Here is a 19,189-nt window from a genome sequence, read left to right on the forward strand (position 1 = left end):
TCCCACATCTTAACTCATCCCAACATCAGCTTTCAAGTCTAAAATCCTAAATCTCATCTAAGCATCACCTCAATCAGAGATGGGAGAGACACCAGGTCTGAGTTATCCTGAGACAAATTGCTCTCTAGCATGAACCATGTGATATCCAACAAATGAGCTTCTAAAACACAATGGCGGGTGAGTAATATTCCATTGTACATGTGTACCACATCTTCTTTGCTGCTGCTACTGCTAAGTAGCTTCAGTCATGTCCAACTCTGTGCGACCCCATAGATGGCAGCCCACCAGGCTCCCTCGTCCCTGGGATTCTCCAGGCAAGAACACTGGAGTGGGTTGCCATTTCCTTCTCCTTTAGGATATACTAATAACAACAGCAACAACAAGAACCTTAGAAATATCTCAAGTGGCCATTAACAGGAGAATGGTTAAATTATTTTTAGTATAATCATACCGTGGAATACTCTACAGCAATAAAAAAGAACAAATTATTGAGACATGACAGCATGACAAACTTGTATCATTTTATTTACATAAATTACGAGAAGGGGCAAAACTAATCCATGGTGCTAGAACTTGGTAATGCCAAAGAATGTCAGACTACTGCACAATTGCACTCATCTCACACGCTAGCAAAGTAATGCTCAAAATTCTCCAAGCCAGGCTTCAACAGTACATGAACTGAGAACTTCCAGATGTTCAAGCTGAATTTAGAAAAGGCAGAGGAACCAGAGATCAAATAAATTTTCTGTTGGATCATAGAAAAGGCAAGAGAGTTCCAGAAAAACATCTATTTCTGCTTTATTGACAACTCCAAAGCCTTTGACGGTGTGGATCCCAACAAACTGGGAAATTCTTCAAGAGATGGGACTACCAGACCACCTTACCTCCCTCTTGAGAAATCTGTATGCAAGTAAAGAAGCAACAGTTAGAACTGAACATGGAACAACAGACTGGTTCAAAATTAGGAAAGGAGTACATGAAGGCTGTATATTGTCACCCTGCTTATTTAACTTATGTGCAGAGCTCATCATAAGAAATACTGGGACAAGTGTGGGACAGACATTTCTATTCTCAAAGAGAGAAATGGAAAATAAGAAAAAAAGCAAAACCAGATTTCAAGGGAGTCCAAACTATGAGACAAATTCCATGAAATCTTAAGACTGGAGAATAATCCTCTTTGGCTCAAGGCTCTATCCTTTAGGATTACTGGGGCTGTGATCCCACCCTCCAGACCTGGTGTACTGCCTTTTACTATAGGCTGAGGATGGCAACCCTTTAGGCAATGGCACCCCACTCCTGTACTCTTACCTGGAAAATCCCATGGACGGAGGAGCCTGGTGGGCTGCAGTCCATGGGGTCACTAAGAGTCAGACATGACTGAGCGACTTCACTTTCACTTTTCACTTTGATGCGTTGGAGAAGGAAATGGCAACCCACTCCAGTGTTCTTGCCTGGAGAATCTCAGGGACGGGGGAACCTGGTAGGCTGCCATCTGTGGGGTCGCACAGATTTGGACATGACTGACGTGACTTAGCAGCAGCAGCAGCAGCAGCAGCAGAGGATGGAAGACAGACCAGGAATGGTGGTGGTCCTAGGAACCTCAGCTGTAAGCCCACCTCCTCCCTGGGTGCTGGGCATATCAAAAGTGCCTTAGACATGTAGCAGATAAAAGGTAAAGTGTCTGTACATAAAGAAGCAGGAATAGCTTTGTCAGAGAGATCTTCAAATCTACTCTCATTTGTTTTAGAGCCTCACTTGCAGACATCATCACTTCAGCTGATTGTAGTAATAAATTAGCTGTGACCTCCCCATCGTTAGCCATGGTTCTCCAGTGCTGAGATGCCTCTGCCCAAATCAACCTGCTCACTTGACGGATGAGGATGTATATTCCCTCTACTGCTCCTCCAGCAGAAGACAAGCCTTGGTGAATTGTCACCGTTCAGTTGCTAAGTCATGTCCAACTCTTTGTTACTTCATGTACTGCAGCATGCCAGGCTTCCCTGTCCTTCACCATCTCCTGGAGTTTGCTCAAACTCATGTCCATTGAGTCAATGATGCCACCCAACCATCTCATTTTCTGTGGCCCGCTTCTCCTCCCGCTCCCAATCTTTCCAGCATCAGAGTCTTTTCCAATGAGTCAGCTCCTCACCTCAAGCGGGCAAAGTAAAATTTGTGAATTGAGTCAAGTTCAAATTAGTATATGAAGAACTTTCAAAACAGGCAGTTCCTGGGCAGGGATGGGGGGTGGGGGTGGGGGGGGTGTGTGTGTGAAAAATAATAACATGGCTTCTTAGAGACAACAGAGTTGGGATCCAGGATCTTATTCCAAGCTGTGTCATTTTAAAATTTGGTCTTTACTTATTTTTACTATGCTTGGTCTTCACTGCTGCGTGTGGGTTACTCTCTAGTTGCGGTGCGTGGGCTTCTCCTTGTGGGGGCTTCTCTCCGGGTTGCAGAGCATGGGCTCCAGGGTGCAGGTTCAGTAGTTGTGGCGCATGGGCTTAGTTGTCTCGAGGCCTGCAGGATCTTCCTGGACCAAGGACCAAACCCATGTCCCCTGTGTGGGCAAGTAGATTCTTAATCACTGGATCAGCAGAGAAGTTCCTAACCCCTTTATCCTATTTTTCTGTTTTTGCTTTCCACTTTACATGCTGTTTATCCACTTTTCCAGGAAGACCTGTTTTGGGGGAGGGACTTGTCCAAGAGCAAAGAGCCAGGGCTCTTCCTCTCTCAGGGACTTTCTATGGCACCATAAACAACACCCTCCCCACCACAAGAAGCACATAAAAGATGGCAGGGCTGTCTATGCAAGGAACCTTCTGGATCTTCACCTTGATTTGACTTGATGAGAATTCTGCAGGAAGCCAAATTTGCAGGTGATGTCTCCATGATGAAGGATTCGGTGCCCTGCCGCATTCATCACAGAACTCATAAGAGCAGTGCCTACAGTTTGGAAATCCTTTTTCCTTGACAAATGATATATTTCATTTTTTCCCCATGATCTTCTCGCATTATTTCAATATTATTAATACTCGGCAAATATATTAAAAAAGTAATAAACTGGCAATTATGATTGTGCTATGGACCCCAAACTACAATTATTCATTACATTTCAATTATTAACTTCACTTCAAATGTCTTTCAGCAAAGATTGCCAAAAGAAAAAAAAAAGTCCCCATGAAACTTGGTTCCCTGGATTTTGGAAACCCGTGTTTCACTCTGACTTGATGTTGCTCTGATTTATCTGCTATCTCAGGGCTGGAAGAATCAAAATAATAGCAAAAAAAAAAAATCTTCCTCTTTACTTAATAAATAATAACCATCCACACCTTATATTTATAGACAGCTTTTTTTTTTTTTAAACCTTTCTAGTGCCTTAGGTGGGCTTTCCTGATGGCTCAGTGGTAAAGAATCCGCCTGCCAATGCAGAAGACACGGCTTTGATCCCTGGGTCAGGAATATCTCCTGGAGAAGGAAATGGTAATACACTCCAGTATTCTTGCCTGGAGAATCCCATGAACAGAGGAGCCTGGTGGGCTACAGTCCAGGGGGTCGCAAAGGGTTGGACACAACTTAGCAACTAAACAACAACAAAGGTCCTTAGTATCCATGCTTGCATTTCGTTTGAAAACAGTGCTAATGAAAATTGTGGGTCCAATATGATTACTGACATATCGACTGGGGACACTGAGGTATGGAGAAGCATAGGGATTAGGGAAAGCAGACACCTGGATGCTAAGTCTTCCGACTGCTTGGTTCCACTCTGATAACATCTGAGCACCAGCCTCAGTTCCAAGATGACTCCTGAATGAGGATGAAGTCAGTCTCTGAAGATGATGAAGATGGTGATAATGATGGGAACAGCTGGAGTTGTATTCGGTCTTAAGTATTGGCATATGTTGCCTTGTCTAATCTTCCCAAGAACTCCGTGGGGAAGAGTCAATTGTAACCCCATTTTATGGGAAGATTAGGAGATTTGCCCAAAGCCTCATAGCTGCTCTCTAGGTAGTATATCCGTAATAATGGAGCCCCAACCACTATTGGCTATGATGATGGTTACATGGATCCAGCGTAACCATGACGATGGTTATGTGGATCCAATGAGACCAGGTGCCAAGCACAGTACTCAGCCTGTTGCATGTGCCATCCTGTTCAGTCCTCACCACAACCCCACAGAACAGATTTTCCTCTCACCTCATTTTGATAAATAAGGATCCTGAGACTTAGAGAAGACTAGAGCCTTTGCTCAAGGTCAGTAACAATCAGCATCTTGTGTACCTTGCCCACCAGTGCTTCTTCCTCCAACACCTCCACCAAGGACTTAAACATTTTATTTCACCTCTCCTCGAGGAAAAGTAGTGTTGGATGAACATCTACCAATGTGGATGCCTCTGGAGAGACCCTCTTTGAAGAATTCGGTTCAAGATTTGCCCTCAGAGGAGTCCTACCGTCTCTCACATTTCCCCTGCAGGATAAGTGATGGCCATAAAGGACATGAGGAATTTCATTTTCTCAAAATAAGCAAATTGCATTAAATTTTAATGGTGGTCATTATAGGCTGGTTTGTCTCTGGCACCTAAGTGAATCCTTCAGTTCCCTTTGAAGAGAGTTCCATTTGTTCAGATTAACTGTCTGCAATTTTGTCCAGCACGTCCTCATCCTGGTCATTGGCACCGTGAAGGTTTGTCCCCTTCTGGGCAGAGCTCAGTGATGTAGCACTTTGGCCTTCAAAATATGCCTAATAAATATTTTAGATTTGCTGATGAATGACTTGGTCTCACAACAAGGCTGTATAGCGTGTGCAGAGATGGGAGGATGCGGATGTTGAGTGAATTTTGGAATGAGAGTCACTCCTGGCTTCACACTGAGGAGCTGGGTGCCAGGTGGGTGCAGTGGCTCTCCTGGCCAGATGCCATCATAGCCGGGGTCATGCTGGGTTTCTGAATGTTTGCATCCTTCTCAAGGGTGGGCATCACCCTCCCAGGCTCACAGAGGAGATATTTTGCACCCCCATTCATTCAACCATTCAATTTTCCATGAAGCATCCCAGTGGTGTCTTTAGAGCTAAGGACCAGATTGTGCCACTAACCTACTTAATACATTCCAGAGTTTCTTGTCACACTTAGGATAAATTCCTAACTCCTGACCAGGGAGGCCCTACATAATCAATTCCCAGTGCTACTCTGACCGCCTCACCTACTCATTGTCCCTCGGTCACAATACTCCATCCATTTGGGCCTTTGCTCATCTTTTATGAACACACAGAGACATGTTTCTGCCTCAGGACCTTTGCACTTGCTGCACCCTCTTTCCGATGCTTTGCCTCCACATCTTCCTGTGGCTGCCTCTTGTTGGTCCAGATCTCAGCTTAAATGTTCCCTCCACTGTCAGAGAGGATAAGCCTGAGCGCCTAATCTAAATAGCCCATCCCTACCATTCTCCATCTCGTCACCTTATTTTATCAGCTCTTGTTTAGTCCCTCAGTCATGTCCGACTCTTTGAGACCCCATGGATTGTAACCTGCCAGGTTCTTCTGTCCATGGGATTTTCCCACCAAGAACACTGGAACAGGTTGCCATTTCCTCCTCCAGGGGATCTTCCTGACTCAGAGATCAAACGTGCATCTCCTGTGGGAGAACCCGAGTCTCCTGCATTGGCAGGCTGACTCTTTAACACTGGGCCATCCGGGAAGCCCGTTTTATCAGCTCTTATCACTATTCGAGCTTCTTTGCTTGCATTCATTTATGTGAGCTTTACTTGTTTGTTGCCTGTTTCTTCCATTCTAATGGAAACCCCACAGAGGTAGGAACTTGATCTGTGTTGTTCTTCACTGCATCTTCACTGCTTTGGAGGTAGCCCGTCACACTGTCCGTGTTCAGAGCACATCTGCTGAATGAATGGGGGTTATTTCTCAAGCATGTATGATGTGTAGGTTGGGTGCTGGGAATACAGCTTTGAATGACACTCATGTGGTTCCTTTTGGTTGTTATTGTAGTTGCTAAATTGTGTCCCACTCACGATCCTCTGGACTGTAGCCCATCAGGCTCCTCTGTCCATGGAATTCTCCAGGTAAGAATACTGGAGTGGGTTGCCATGCCCTTCTCCAGGGGATCTTCCCAACCCAGGAGTGGAACCTGGGTCTTCTGCATTGCAGGCAGATTCTTTACTATCTGAGCTGGGCAAGTCTCAGATGGGGTTTCTTCAGTTGCGAAGTTGAAACAAGCATGTGCTGAAGAGGCTCTCCTAGCTCTATTTTCTTAGTGTGCCGACTCCTCCAGGGTCCACTCCTTAAGGAAAGCATGGCTGCCCCTGGTGATGATTCTCAGAGCCGTTCCCTACTTGGCCCTAGAAGGCAGTACTTGAGATCTTGGCTGAACCACTTCTTTTCCCAGCGTCCTAAAGAGGGAGTTGGAATGGGATAAGTTATGTGTTGTGGTTTTAGGCATTAATGAATATGAGAAACTAAATTATTGGATTTTGCAATGCAAATTACATTTTGCACACAAATTCTTCATTTCTGAATGCTAAGGACTCATAAAGAATGTCAATGGTTTATGAATTAGACCATTAGCATGCAATTTGTGATTCAAACAGCACACCAGCACCGTGTAATAAGCAACTATATAAAGAGTCGTGTTGTCTACAGTTTCAAAATATTTTACTTGATGCCTTAGAAAGTTCTCAAAGGACTCCAGGGGTCCATCCTTCCTTTCTCCCTTCCCTCTTCCTCTCCCTGCCTCCCTCCCTTCCCTCCTTCCCTTCTTCTTTCCTTCTTCCTCCTTCTCTCCTTTCCTTCCTCCCTCCTCCCATTTTCTGCTTCTCTCCCTCCCTCCCATCCTTCATCTCCGTTTGACTCTCCTCCCCTTCCTTCCTTGTCTCTTACCTTCCTTTCCTCCTTCCCTTCTTGTCTCCTTCCTTCTCCTCCACACCTACCCCCATCATTCTCTTTCTATCGGTCATCTACATCAGCCATTATTCCCACCTTTCCCAGATTGGATTGCAGGAGCCGAAGATGAATCTAGATGAACCCTTCCTTGTTTTAAGGTCGGAAACTCTGAAGCCCAGAGAGTGAATGGGTCACATCCAAGATCCTACATGAGTAGAACCAGCTGGCGCCAGGTCACTGACATGTAACACTCACCCCTCCAACAACTCCTTCATGCCAAGGTGCAGTTGACTCATCTCTGACACTTTCCTTGAGAGTGTTTTCATGGAGGGCGAGAGATTAGGACCCTGGCTTCCAGGTAGGATTAGAGGGTGGAAAAGAGGTGAGGGCCCTGAGGGAGGAAATGTAACAAGGAAAAGTGAGTGCAACCTCATCAATTTCAGCAAATGTGAGTTTCATCAACTCTAGAGTTTGTCCATTGAGATGACTGATCTCAAGGCGGTTAGGACCAGCAAGTGGAATTGAGGTGACGTTTCAGCTCAGTTGGAGGTATAAGGTCTCACAATCAGACGATCAGTCAAGGGATGAACAACCAGGTAAAGTGGGGAGCGTGCCATTACTTAGAGAAGTTCAAGTTGAATGCAGACATGAATTTAGGGGAATGTAAGAGCCTAAAGTTCCTCTGCTTCCATAGAGGTCAACCTTGGTTGCACCTCAGCTGGGGGCAGCTTTTAAAGCTCTTCACATCCAAACAACATGGAGCATTGATTAAATCAGGATTTCTGAGGGCTGGGATCTGGAGCATCAGTACTTTTTAAAACTTGCCTTTTACAAATTCTAATATCCAGACACAGTTCTTCAGAAGCTCTAGTGTTCTTCAGAAGCTCTGTAGCTCAGAAGTTCTAAAATTTTAGTGTGCATGAGAACCACTGCAGGAGTTGATTGTAAATGTTGGTTCCTGCGCTTGTCTTCCCAGATGTTCTGATTCCGTTCCTCCATGGCCCATTGTCCAGTCACCACTTCTCTTCCAGTGACAGGGAGGAGCCAGATCCAAGGTGATGGGTTGACATCCACATAACAGGGTGTTACCTGAAAACTGGGTTCACTTCTTTGTGGATATCGAGTCAAAAGACACAGTCAGCCAAAGATGGGAAAAGGAAAAGATTGATCATTTGCGGCAAGTAAGGAGAACATTGGGGATCTTTCCCAAAGCAGTATCTTCCTGAATGGCAAAATTGGGGAATTTTTAAGCTAAAGGTGCCACCGTGGTAAAGGATCTCTTGCCAATGCAAGAGACGCAGGAGACTCAGGTTTGATCCCTGGGTCAGGAAGATCCCTTGGATAAGGGAATGGCCACTCACTCCAGTATTCTTGCCTATAAAAATCCCATGGACAGAGGTGCCTGCCAGGTCCATGGGGTCACAAATAGGGCTGGGGTCATGGGGTCATGACTGAAGCAACTGAGCACACACACAGAAGCTAAGGGTACCTGCATATTCATGAAGGGGCTTGGGCAGAGGGAAGTATAGCCTAGAATTAGGGCAAAGGTTGACAGAATCCAAGCTTTAGTTGATTCAAGTCACAAAGATCAGAAAAGGTCAACATCATCAGCACTGAGGTTCTGATCAACCTGGGGTCTCAGCCTGAAGTTACCTCCACCTGGGTAGGGGCCTTAGTTCTTATGGAACCCAAAGATTTGTATTGGATTGTAAAGTATTTCCCTTGAGGAGGAACTAGGACTCTGTTTTATCTGGGAACTGTTGTTTCTTAATTGCTTTTTCTTTGTTCCTGAATCCTTTTGTTCCCTTAAGATCATTAATTACTGAGACCTGTTCAAGGGCAAGCATTGAGACCAGGCTTAGATCACAAAATGGTTTAGGTCAAAACTGGCTTGTCTTGGGGCTTCCCTGGTGGTCCAGTGGTTAGGACTTCCCACTGTCAGTGCTAAGGGCCCAGGTTCAATCCCTGGTTGGGGAACTAAGATCTCATAAACCACATGGCAAAAAAAAAAAAAAAAAAAAAAAGAGAAAGAAAGGGTTCTCTTATGTCAAGAAAGCCACACCCGGTTCTCTTTCTTCCTGAACCTCTCCCATCCCATCGGCCTATAAGAGCTCTCACTTGAGTCCCACAGACAAAGATGGCTTTGGGAGTCCTGCTCAGAATCGGTGTGGGACAACATTTAGCTTCAGGGATATGCACAGGACCGTTGCCTTGACTAAGAAGTTAGTGATATAAGAAAACAAAACAGCAGCTACTTATTTCAAGAAGCATTTCTTCTCTCCCCAGTTTGAAGGAATCTTTGTCCTTGCTTCTCACCCTGGTCATCTTCCAGGTAGCAAAGATGCTGAAGAGGCTGCTCTTTTCCCCTACCTGTTCTCCAAAGTGCTTGTCTAAGTGGCACCCCCGCCTCCCATCTGCCCTGCAGGTTCCCCTTAGCCTTCCAGACATCCTTGCCCGGGTAGACCCTCAAAATCAGCGATCTTTGGCTAGGTCCTAATGAGCGAAGCACCTTTAAGTCTGCTGGGGATGCCTGCAAGCAGCCATTTCCCAGAAAGATGGCAAGCCAAAGCATGATTCCAAGGACCAGAGGTGACATAAACTGCCCACACCCTCCCCCTACTCAGTTGATGGCAATGAACTTGATGAAGGAGGGTCTTCAGAAGCTCACACACTTCAAGCCCCCCTTGCTAGCTCCATGAGTGATGGCCACAAGGCAAACAGCTCACCTTGGGAGATAAAATATTTAGAAGCTACCATAGCACCCCCCCCCCCTCCTTCTGCTTTATCAAGAAGAAGGTTCATGCATTTTAAAATTATTTTGTAAATCACGTTGAAGGGTGACAATGCAGATTTACCACTTGGGCTGCGATTTAAATACCAGGTTATCCCCTCATTATGTTAACAGAGCCAGGAGCAGCCAAGTCACTCCCCTCTGATCCTCGGAAGTCTGTCCTGCTCCCCTAGAAGCTCATTCTTCTGCTCCGGCTTCCTTCTGAGACACTCCCCATGGTGCAAGAGGTGGGGGAAGCGATGATTGGATGCTTTGGGAGTACTTGTTGGCTTTGGAGGAGCAGGTTAGAAAGGGGCAGCAGGGCCTATTAACTAGATCAGCATGGAGGCGTCTGCAGAGAAGCGGGGGACAGTGGGTGGAAGCCAGGTGCAACTGCCTTATCAGAAATTAAGGATTCCTTCAAGAGAGGTCTTTCCAGGTAGCGCTAGTGGTAAAAACAACAAAAAAAAACAAACAAAAAAAAGCCTGCTGGCCAATGCGGGAAATGTAGTGAGACCTGGGTTTGATCCCTGGGTCGGGAAGATCCCCTGGAAGAGGGCATGGCAACCCGTTCCAGTATTCTTGCCTAGAGAATCCCATGGACAGAGGAGCCTGACGGGTTTCAGTTCATAGAGTTACAGAGAGTTGGACATGACTGAAGAGACTTAGCATACACGCAGCCAGCAAGACAGAAAATGAGAGTGTGTATATGTGCGTGCATTTTTGGTGAGTAAATTCATACCAGAATCTATCATGGAACAAGCAGCTTGACAGATCTCGTGGAGGTGATGGGGAGGGGAAAATAATAACTTGCTAAAAATAAATATCTCACAGAATGCACCCCCGCTACCCTTTATAAGGAAAAGGAAGGGTAATGGGGTGAATTTGGAGTCAGATCCTGCTTATTAGCTGTTTACTGCTGTGTGACTTTAGGCAAGTTCTTTAACCTCTCTGGGCATAGCTTCCTTTTCCTGCAAAGTGGGGCAAAAACAGTACCTCCCTTAACGGTCTCATGTGAGGATTCAAAGACAACACAGGAGAGGGAATTAATGCAGGCTCAGAATAAAGAGCTCAGTGTGGATTGGCTAAAGTCAGAAAAATCTCATGACCGGAAAAGTCTTATCATAGACCAGGCATCTTGTTTGGGATTTACATACATTTTCTCATTTTGTGCTAACAACGAAATCATGGGGAAGTATCCATTGTGTTAAGTGAAGCACCCTGACTGAAACCGCCCACCCTGGCCAGGCACCGTAGTAACCATTTGCGTGAGTTATTTTATGACAGGAGATCCCAGTAAGGAACATGGAACTAACAAGCCACCACCAACCGGCAGAGTTCAGGAAAGGCCAAAAGAAGATGCAAGGTGTCCTACCACCTTCCAGAATCCTTCTTGCTGGCATCCATCTTGGCTGAGCAATGCATGCATTGCCAGGAGGGACCCTGAGTCAGAATGATTGGCCGAAGACAACCCAGAAACTAATCCCATCACCATAAAACCCGAGACTGTGAGCCACGTGGCAGAGAAGTTCTCTTGGTTTCCTTTACCCTCCTGTTCTCCACCTGGGTGACCCTTCCCAATAAAGTCTCTTCGTTTGTCAGCAGGAGAGTCTCCTTGGACAGTTCATTTCCAAGTGTTAGACAAGAGCCAGGTCTGGGGCCCTGGAAGGGGTTCCCCCTTCCTGCAACAATTTCATGCCCATTTCACAGGTGAGGGGACTGAGGCTTGGATAAGGCCTGAATCACAGGCACTGACAGGCAGAGTTGGGATTTGAATTCGGGTCTCCTTGACATCTAAACTTAGCAAGAACAGAGTAGCCAATGACACAGGCTCCTTATCAAGCCATTTGGTAAGAGGTCTCCACTTTATGCCAGGTCCCGAACATACAGATGGAAAGAAGACCTTTGCTGCTTTTGGTTTCATGGGTTTGAAAGCTGCAAAAACCTTTGAGATGAACACTGAGTGATGAATATTTATTAAATAGCATTTGTGTACCTGCTATGAGTTAAACAGGGATTCCCTGGTAGCTCAGATGGTAGAGAGTCTGCCCGCAGTGCTGGAGACCCAGGTTTGATCTCTGGGTGGGGAAGATCCCCTGGAGAAGGCAATGGCACCCCACTCCAGCACTCTTGCCTGGACAATCCCATGGATGGAGGGACCTGACGGGCTACAGTCCATGGGGTCGCAAAGAGTCGGACACAACTGAGCGACTTCAGTTCACTTCACTTCAGAGTTAAACGCAGTGCTGGCTTTTGTACTGTGCCATTTGTATCATGCAAGGTGAGCTGGTTCGGCCTCAGGGCCTTTGCACTTGCCAGAATGCTCTTCCCCATGATCTGGACACCCCAGCTCTGTTTCACCTTCAGATCTCACCCTTTCATGTCACCTCCTCCAAGAAGCTACCCTAGTAAAAGCGGTGCTGCTGTCTCTCTCCTTCCTTCCCCAAGTTGGCACAATCTGTAATCATTGTGTTCAGTGATTTATCTCCTTCTTCTTGTCTCTTTTCCTCTGGGAGAATGTAAACTACTCTGTCTTTTCTCTGCTGCAGCCACAGCCCTGGAGACATTGTCTGGCATGAGGCAGGTGCTCAATAAATATTGTTGAATGGATTGAATGGATGATTGAAGGAATCGATAAAGCTCTTTCATCTTCTGGAGTCCCGGTTTCCTTCTCCATAGAATGGAGGTGGCTATACCTGCATCACAGGGTCGATCTGGGGACACAGAAGGCTGAGATGTAATGCATTCTCATGATATCGAAAGGAAAGGAAAACTGCACCCCAAGGTCATGCATGGAAAGGCACCCGGGCTGGTGAGAGCTCAGTAAACCCTGCCATCTTCTCCTGTTTCCACCTCCGACCCAGCTTTGCCTTAGGAGAGGGAGAGGACAGACATTCTGTGTTCCTGCTTCACCAGGGCCCTGCAAGCAGTCTGGAAAACACGAGCTGACGTTGGAGGGCTAGGGTCCTTGCTCGAGGGCTGGGTTTTGAGCATCTCATTCAAGCAGGAGCAGGAAGGTGAGAGCTCTGACTGCTGTGTCTGGACTGGGGCTGCCCTGATGTCTCTTGCGGGCACCAGTCTGTTTCTCTGAGCAAGCTTCTTCCCCAGACTTTCTCTATCCCTCAGAGAGAGCCCCAACCTCCTCCCCTCCTGCTTCCCAACTCATCTTCCCTCTTCTTTTCCTCTACCTCAATTCTCTTCTCCCTTCAACTCAATGATTTCCTCCTTTTCTAAGGAAACGAACAAATATTTACTGAAGCCCTGAGTATGTGCCAAGTACTGCGTCAGGCACTTTACATGGATTATCTAGTTTCATCCTCCCAGCTGTTGCCAAATCATTTCTATTTTACTTCCAGGGGAGTGAGGCTGAAGGAGGTAAAGTGACTTGCCCCAAATGCACGGCTGGTAAGCAAAGGAGCTGGGACTTGAACCCAGGCAGTGGGACTTCAGAATTCACACTCTTAACCACCACCCAATACTGTGACCACCTGATGTGAAGAGCTGACTCATTAGAAAAGACTCTGATGCTGGGAAAGATTGAAGGCAGGAGGAGAAGGGGATGACAGAAGATAAGATGGTTGGATGGCATCACTGACTCAATGGACATGAGTTTGAGCAAGCTCCGGGAGTTGGTGATGGACAGGGAAGCTTGGCCTGCTGCAGTCCATGGGGTTGCAAAAAGTCGGACACGATTGAACGACTGAACTGAACTGAACTACCACCCTTATCAACTCTGACTTTCCCTAAAAGTTAATTCCAACAGTTATCTCCCACTCTTAAGAGCCTAAGAAGCTTCCCTGGTGGCTCAGTGGTAAAGAATTCGCTTGCAATGCAGGAGACACAGGTTCGATCCCTGGGTTGGGAATATCCCCTGGAGAAGGAAATGGCAATCCGCTCCAGTATTCTTGCCTGGGAAATCCCGTGGACAGAGGTGCCTGCTAATATACTGTACATGGGGTTGCAAGACTACCACCACCCTAAGAGCCTAAATCCAACGCTTTCTTTCTTCTACTTTTTTCTTCCTTCTTCTTTTCCATTTTCCACTATTTTCCTAATTTTAAAAATTGGGATATAATTCAGATATCATCAAATTCACCCTGTTAAAGTGACTTCCCAACAGTCTGGTGGTTAAGCTTTTATTTCAGGGAGTGTGGATTCGATCTCTGGTCCGGGAACTAAGATCCCACAGGCTGCGTGTCACCACCAAAAAAAAAAAAAACTTCACTCCTTTAAAGCATGCACTTCTGTGGTTTTTAGTACATTGACACAGTTGTCCAACCATCATCACTATCTAATTCCAGAACATTTTTATCACCCCAGAAAGAAGCCCATTCCCTCCTCCCTCCAGCCCTGGCAACCTCAATTCTATTTTCTGTGTCTACAGACATTTCATACAAATAGGATCATATGCTTGTTCCTTTGTGTCTGGTTTCTCTCACATAATGTCTTCATGTCCCAAGTTTAAAATATCGATGGAAGAATGTTCATGTGTTCTAACTTAACCCACACCCATTAACTTTCCTTGTGTACCAGGGAACTGGGAGTATTGCTTTTATGTGGCTGAATTCCAGGGTATGGTGGAAGTTGGAGAGATGGGGAGGCTAGACATGTAGGTTTCAGGTGGTCATAGATGGCTCTGAACGTGTGTAGTGATTTGAGTTTCATTACCTGAGCTCTTCTTTCTGCTTTTGGTTCCTGCTCGAAGGTGCCCAGATGTCTTTCTAAAGGGACATGCCAGTGGTTAGGGGAACATGTCAGCTTTCTCAGTATGGATCATGCTATTCTCTGGAGGACTAACCTTTCTAAGAGGGGCGGTCTGTTAGGTACCATTTTCCTGCACCTTTAAACAACAAATGCAATCACTTTGCTGTACACCAGAAACATTGTAAATCAACTATACTTCAATTAAAAGACATTAGCCCCAAGAGCTTAGCAGTTTTATCCCCATTTTACAGATGAAGAAATTGAGGCACAGAGACATGAGGGAACTGACTCTAATATTCAGCCAACAGGCAGTCGAACTAGAATCAAACCTGGGTCTGATTTGAAAGCCCAGACTCTTTTGCACTCACCATATAAACAGTGTGGAAATATTGGCCATATTGCTCAGTCCAGTTTGTTTATACCTTCTCTGTATTTACTGTATTAAAGCTATTTGGTTTATAATCAACAGAAATGAGCTGTAGCAAACAGTTAAAAAAGAGGGGTTTTATTGAGGGGGAACTAGGTGATAACATAAGGAACCCCAGAAAGTAGTAGATAACAAAGAATCAATAAAGGCAAGAACTGGGAATTCTCTGGTGGTTCAGAGTTTGGGACTTGGTGCTTTCACTGCTGGGGGCCCAGGTTCAATCCCTGATTCAGAAACTAAGCTCACACAAGCCAACCAGGTGTGCCACATGACCTAAGCTCAAGATTCCATGATGCTTCTCTTAGAGTACCATGAGTGAGTGAGTGAAAGTCGCTCGGTTGTGTCCGAGTCTTTGTGATGCCATGGACTATACAGTCCATGGAATTCTCCAGGCCAGAATACTGGAGTGGGTAGCCATTCCCTTCTCCAGGAGATCTTCCCAACCCAGGGATCAAACCCAGGTCTCCCACATTGCAGGCAGATTCTTTACCAATTGAGCCACCAGGGAAGCCCAAGAACACTGGAGTGGGTAGCCTATCCCTTCTTCAGCAGATTTTCCCAACCCAGAAATTGAACTGGGGTCTCCTGCATTGCAGGTGGATTCTTTACCACCTGAGCTACCAGGGAAGCCTGGAGTGCCATGACTCAGCTTCAGAGATGTACAGCCCCTACTAAGCCTTCCAAGTAGCAAAGTCCTAGAAGGGAACCAAAGGGCCCAGCTTTGCTCAGGTGCTCATGCCTGGTGTCTTTCAGTCATGGCTAAGTTGGAGAAGGAAATGGCAACCCACTCCACTGTTCTTGCCTGGAGAATCCCAGGGACGGGGAGCCTGGTGGGCTGCCGTCTATGGGGTCACACAGAGTCGGACACGACTGAAGTGACTTAGCAGCAGCAAGTTGGCAGAAGGGGAGGTCACAGAGTCGCACCTCTTTCCAGAGGGTACATTATTGTGAGCCAGGAAGACATCCCAAGAGGTCTCAGCAAGCTAGTGTTGGAATGTTGGAATGCTTCATCTGACTGCTGTTTTTCCTTCTCCGTTCCCAGCAAAGACCAACTAGCTTTGATTCAAATCAACACATAAGCCAGAGGTTTTCCTGGTGGTTCCGTGGTAAAGAATCTGCCTACCATTGCAGGGGACACGGGTTCGATCCCTGATCCAGGAAGATCCCAAATATCACGGATCAACAAAGCCTGTATGCCACAACTATCAAGCCTGTGCCCTAGAGCCCAGGAACCACAACTACTGAGCCCATGAGCTGTAGCTACTGAGCCATCACGCCCTAGAGCCTGTGCTCTGCAAAAGAGAAGCCAGTGCAGTGAGAAGCCTGCACAGCAAAGAAGATCCAACACAGCTAAAATAAATAAATTAGTTAAAAACAATTAAAATTATGTTTAATTAAAATTAAAACAGAAACCAGAAACCAGGAGCTAGGAGAAAGGACCACATTGGGCTGACTTATCTTTTAGGGTACCTTGATCTTGCCTGCTAACAAAGTTGGCTCAGAAGTGGATCCATAAGATAAAAAGAGGGAAGAGAAGCAAAGAACAGGGCGTGAGAAGGGAGTGAGGAGCAGGGCAAAAAAGTTTAAATGATAGTCTGCTCTGAAAGTATGACCCACGGGGTGGAGGGAGGAGAAACCACGCTCAGCTTGTTTGGAATGACTCCGTTCCCATCCTGACTGACACACAAAATGGATATCGGGCGTATCACCACCATGGCGCTCTCTTGTTTTCATCAGTCACAACATGGTAAGCTCAGCCCCCACGTCAGTGTGTTAGACGGCAGAATCTGTGATCAGCAAAGCGAAGCCCCATTAGCAGACAAGACAATTTCATCAAACAAAATTTCACAAATAATATATTGCTGTTTGTCATCGAGACACTTAATACACCAGGGGCTGCTCCCAAAGCTTCCATAATCAGTTTCTGCTAACTTGCCCATTCTCTGGCTATGTGAGGGTGCTGGTAATTTCATATTTTACACACCCACGGAGGTTACGGTAATGGATTCAATTCTGGAAAGTGCTGTAATGACTTTGAATGAACTTGAAAGGTTTTTGCATTTGTTTTCAGAGAGAGTGATTCAACCTCTGCCACACGGGCCTGATCCGTAAAGACTGGACGAGAAAACGGTGGACTAGCTTTCCTTAGAGACAGCTGTCTTCTCGTTATAACCTCCCTGCTCACGAGGCAGGCCGGGCTCTGCACTGAGACACTTGACTTCCTTTTTATCTGGATCTTGACGGTGGCGGAGATCACCTCTGAACATCTGAAGGAAAAAAAGGCAATTATTGAAAAATTCTCCTAGAGTGATTTGGCTTTCCTAACTCTATCCTTTTTTGAAACAAACACCCAAAAAGTTAAGCTGGCAGAGGTGAGACATAGACATTTTCCTCTTGACTCTGGCCCTTCTGAAACCATCTCTGTATATTCAGCTTTCTTTGGTTTCTGAGCTGCCTGTCTCCTTTAAGCTGGTCGGGAATGACCGTGGAAGGCAACAGGGGAAAAGAAGCCTTTAACTCTGTTGCAGTAGCCCCAGGAGCATGGCGTTTGTGATACAATGATCAGAGAGGGTTTCCTGACTCCCTGACATTGACTGAGTGCTTTGTATAAGGAGAACATTTATTTTATTTTTTAAAACTTTTTATTTTGTATTAGGGTATAGCCGATTAACAATGTCATGATGGTTTCAGGTGGACTCAGTGAAGGGACTCAGCCATACATATACAGGCATCCATTCTCTCCTAAGCTCCCCTCCCAGATACATAACTCTGAGTTACATACATAACTCTGCTCACATAACACTGAGCAGAGTTCTATGCGCTACACAGTGAGTACTTGTTGGTTGTCCATTTTAAATGTAGCACTGTCTACATGCTGATCCCAAACTCCCCAACTATCCCATCCCCCCGTGCTTCCCCTCAGCAATCGTAAGTTCATTCTCTGAGTCTGTGAATCTGTTTCTATTTTGTAGATAAGTTCATTTGTATCATTTCTTTTTTGATTCCACATTTAAGGGATGTCATGTGATATTTCTCCTTCTCTGTCTGATTTATTTCACTCTGCGACAGTCTCTAGATCCATCTGTGTTGCCACACATGGCATTATTTCATTCTTTTTAATGGCTGAGTAATATTCCATGGTTTATATCTTTTTTATCCACTTCTCTGTTGATGGACATTAAGAGTTCTTCCATGTCTCGTACAAGGAGAACATTTAATCTGTTGAATTCCTTTAAAGTGACCCAATCCTTTTTACAGATTACAAAATCAAGGCTCAGTAAGGTTAAATAACATACTTGGGTTTCCCAGTCTGTCTGGTTACAACCCCTGTGATCTTAACCACTCTGCCATGCTACCACCGGTGTGCTGGCAAACTTTAGCAACCAGCTTCTTGCAAAAAACAAAACCAAAAACCAAAACAAAACTAATCAAAATTCTGATTTGTAGAGGTTGTCAGTTACTGTGGTGTATATACTCCCAGCATGACTGATCTCAGGCTGCCAAGGTGAGGTTGTGGAGTAACACGGAGCAACACGGCGAGCGATGGGTACTGCTCCCCGCCTAAATACCTCTCAGAGCTGTTCATGTGACCCACCATGGACTCTGGTTTCTGTTGTTTCCCCAGTAATCCAGCTCAGACTGCTTTGGTTTGGAGCTCACTTTGATCTCAGATGAACTGGTGGATACATCACTTTGGTTCTGTCTTCTGATTTTCCCTATGATTCAGACTCACTTCCAGGGAAAACACTTCATTCATCTCTCGTTTGACACTGCTGCTGAGATGACCTTCCCATTGAAACTTGGATCTGCATAGAACCCATTTTTTTCTGAAATTTGTTAATGTCTCAGCCAGTTGCAGTGCGTGAGGATGGTGAGGTGTCCTCTCTCGAGAGTACGTGGGTGTTCTGGTTGGTTGAGAGATGGGCTGCAAACTCACTCAAACATGCCATGTTGGAGCCAACATGAATGGGTTGACAAAGCACAATGGGCTCTTCAAGTGGGAGAGAGTTTGGAGGATCTGCCTCTTCTGGAGTGGACAAGGAGTCCTTCTCCAGACTCTACAGGAGCAGGGACTCTGGAAGAAATCTATGAGTTACTTGTTGGTCTTCAGTCGCTCAGTTGTGTCTGACTCTGTGACCCCACGGACTGCAGCATGCCAGGCCTCCCTGTCCATCACCATCTCCCAGAGTTTTCGCAAACTCCTATCCATTGAGTCAGTGATGCCATCCAACCATCTCATCCTCTGTCGTCCCCTTCTCCTCCTGCCCTCAATCTTTCCCAGCATCAGGATCTTTTCCAATGACAAGTTACTTACCACTCCTCAGTAAGGAGCAAGCCAGTGATCAGACTCCACGCTTGCTCCCCAGGGTGCAATTAGGCCATTTTGATGATGTTCTCATCT

General features: G+C 45.9%; 1 non-coding gene across 1 annotated transcript; it reads left to right on the plus strand.

Annotated features, from left to right (window-relative positions):
* The first annotated feature begins 8,790 nt into the window (after positions 1-8,790).
* TRNAD-GUC (transfer RNA aspartic acid (anticodon GUC)) lies at positions 8,791-8,863 on the plus strand. The gene has a single exon. It is a non-coding gene; the product is annotated as a tRNA-Asp (tRNA).
* Positions 8,864-19,189: the final 10,326 nt, after the last annotated feature.

This window comes from Bos grunniens, chromosome 25, assembly GCF_055505025.1.
Source record: "Bos grunniens cultivar Pamir isolate PY7600 chromosome 25, Bosgru_T2T1.0, whole genome shotgun sequence".
Classification (NCBI taxonomy): Eukaryota; Metazoa; Chordata; class Mammalia; order Artiodactyla; family Bovidae; genus Bos; species Bos grunniens.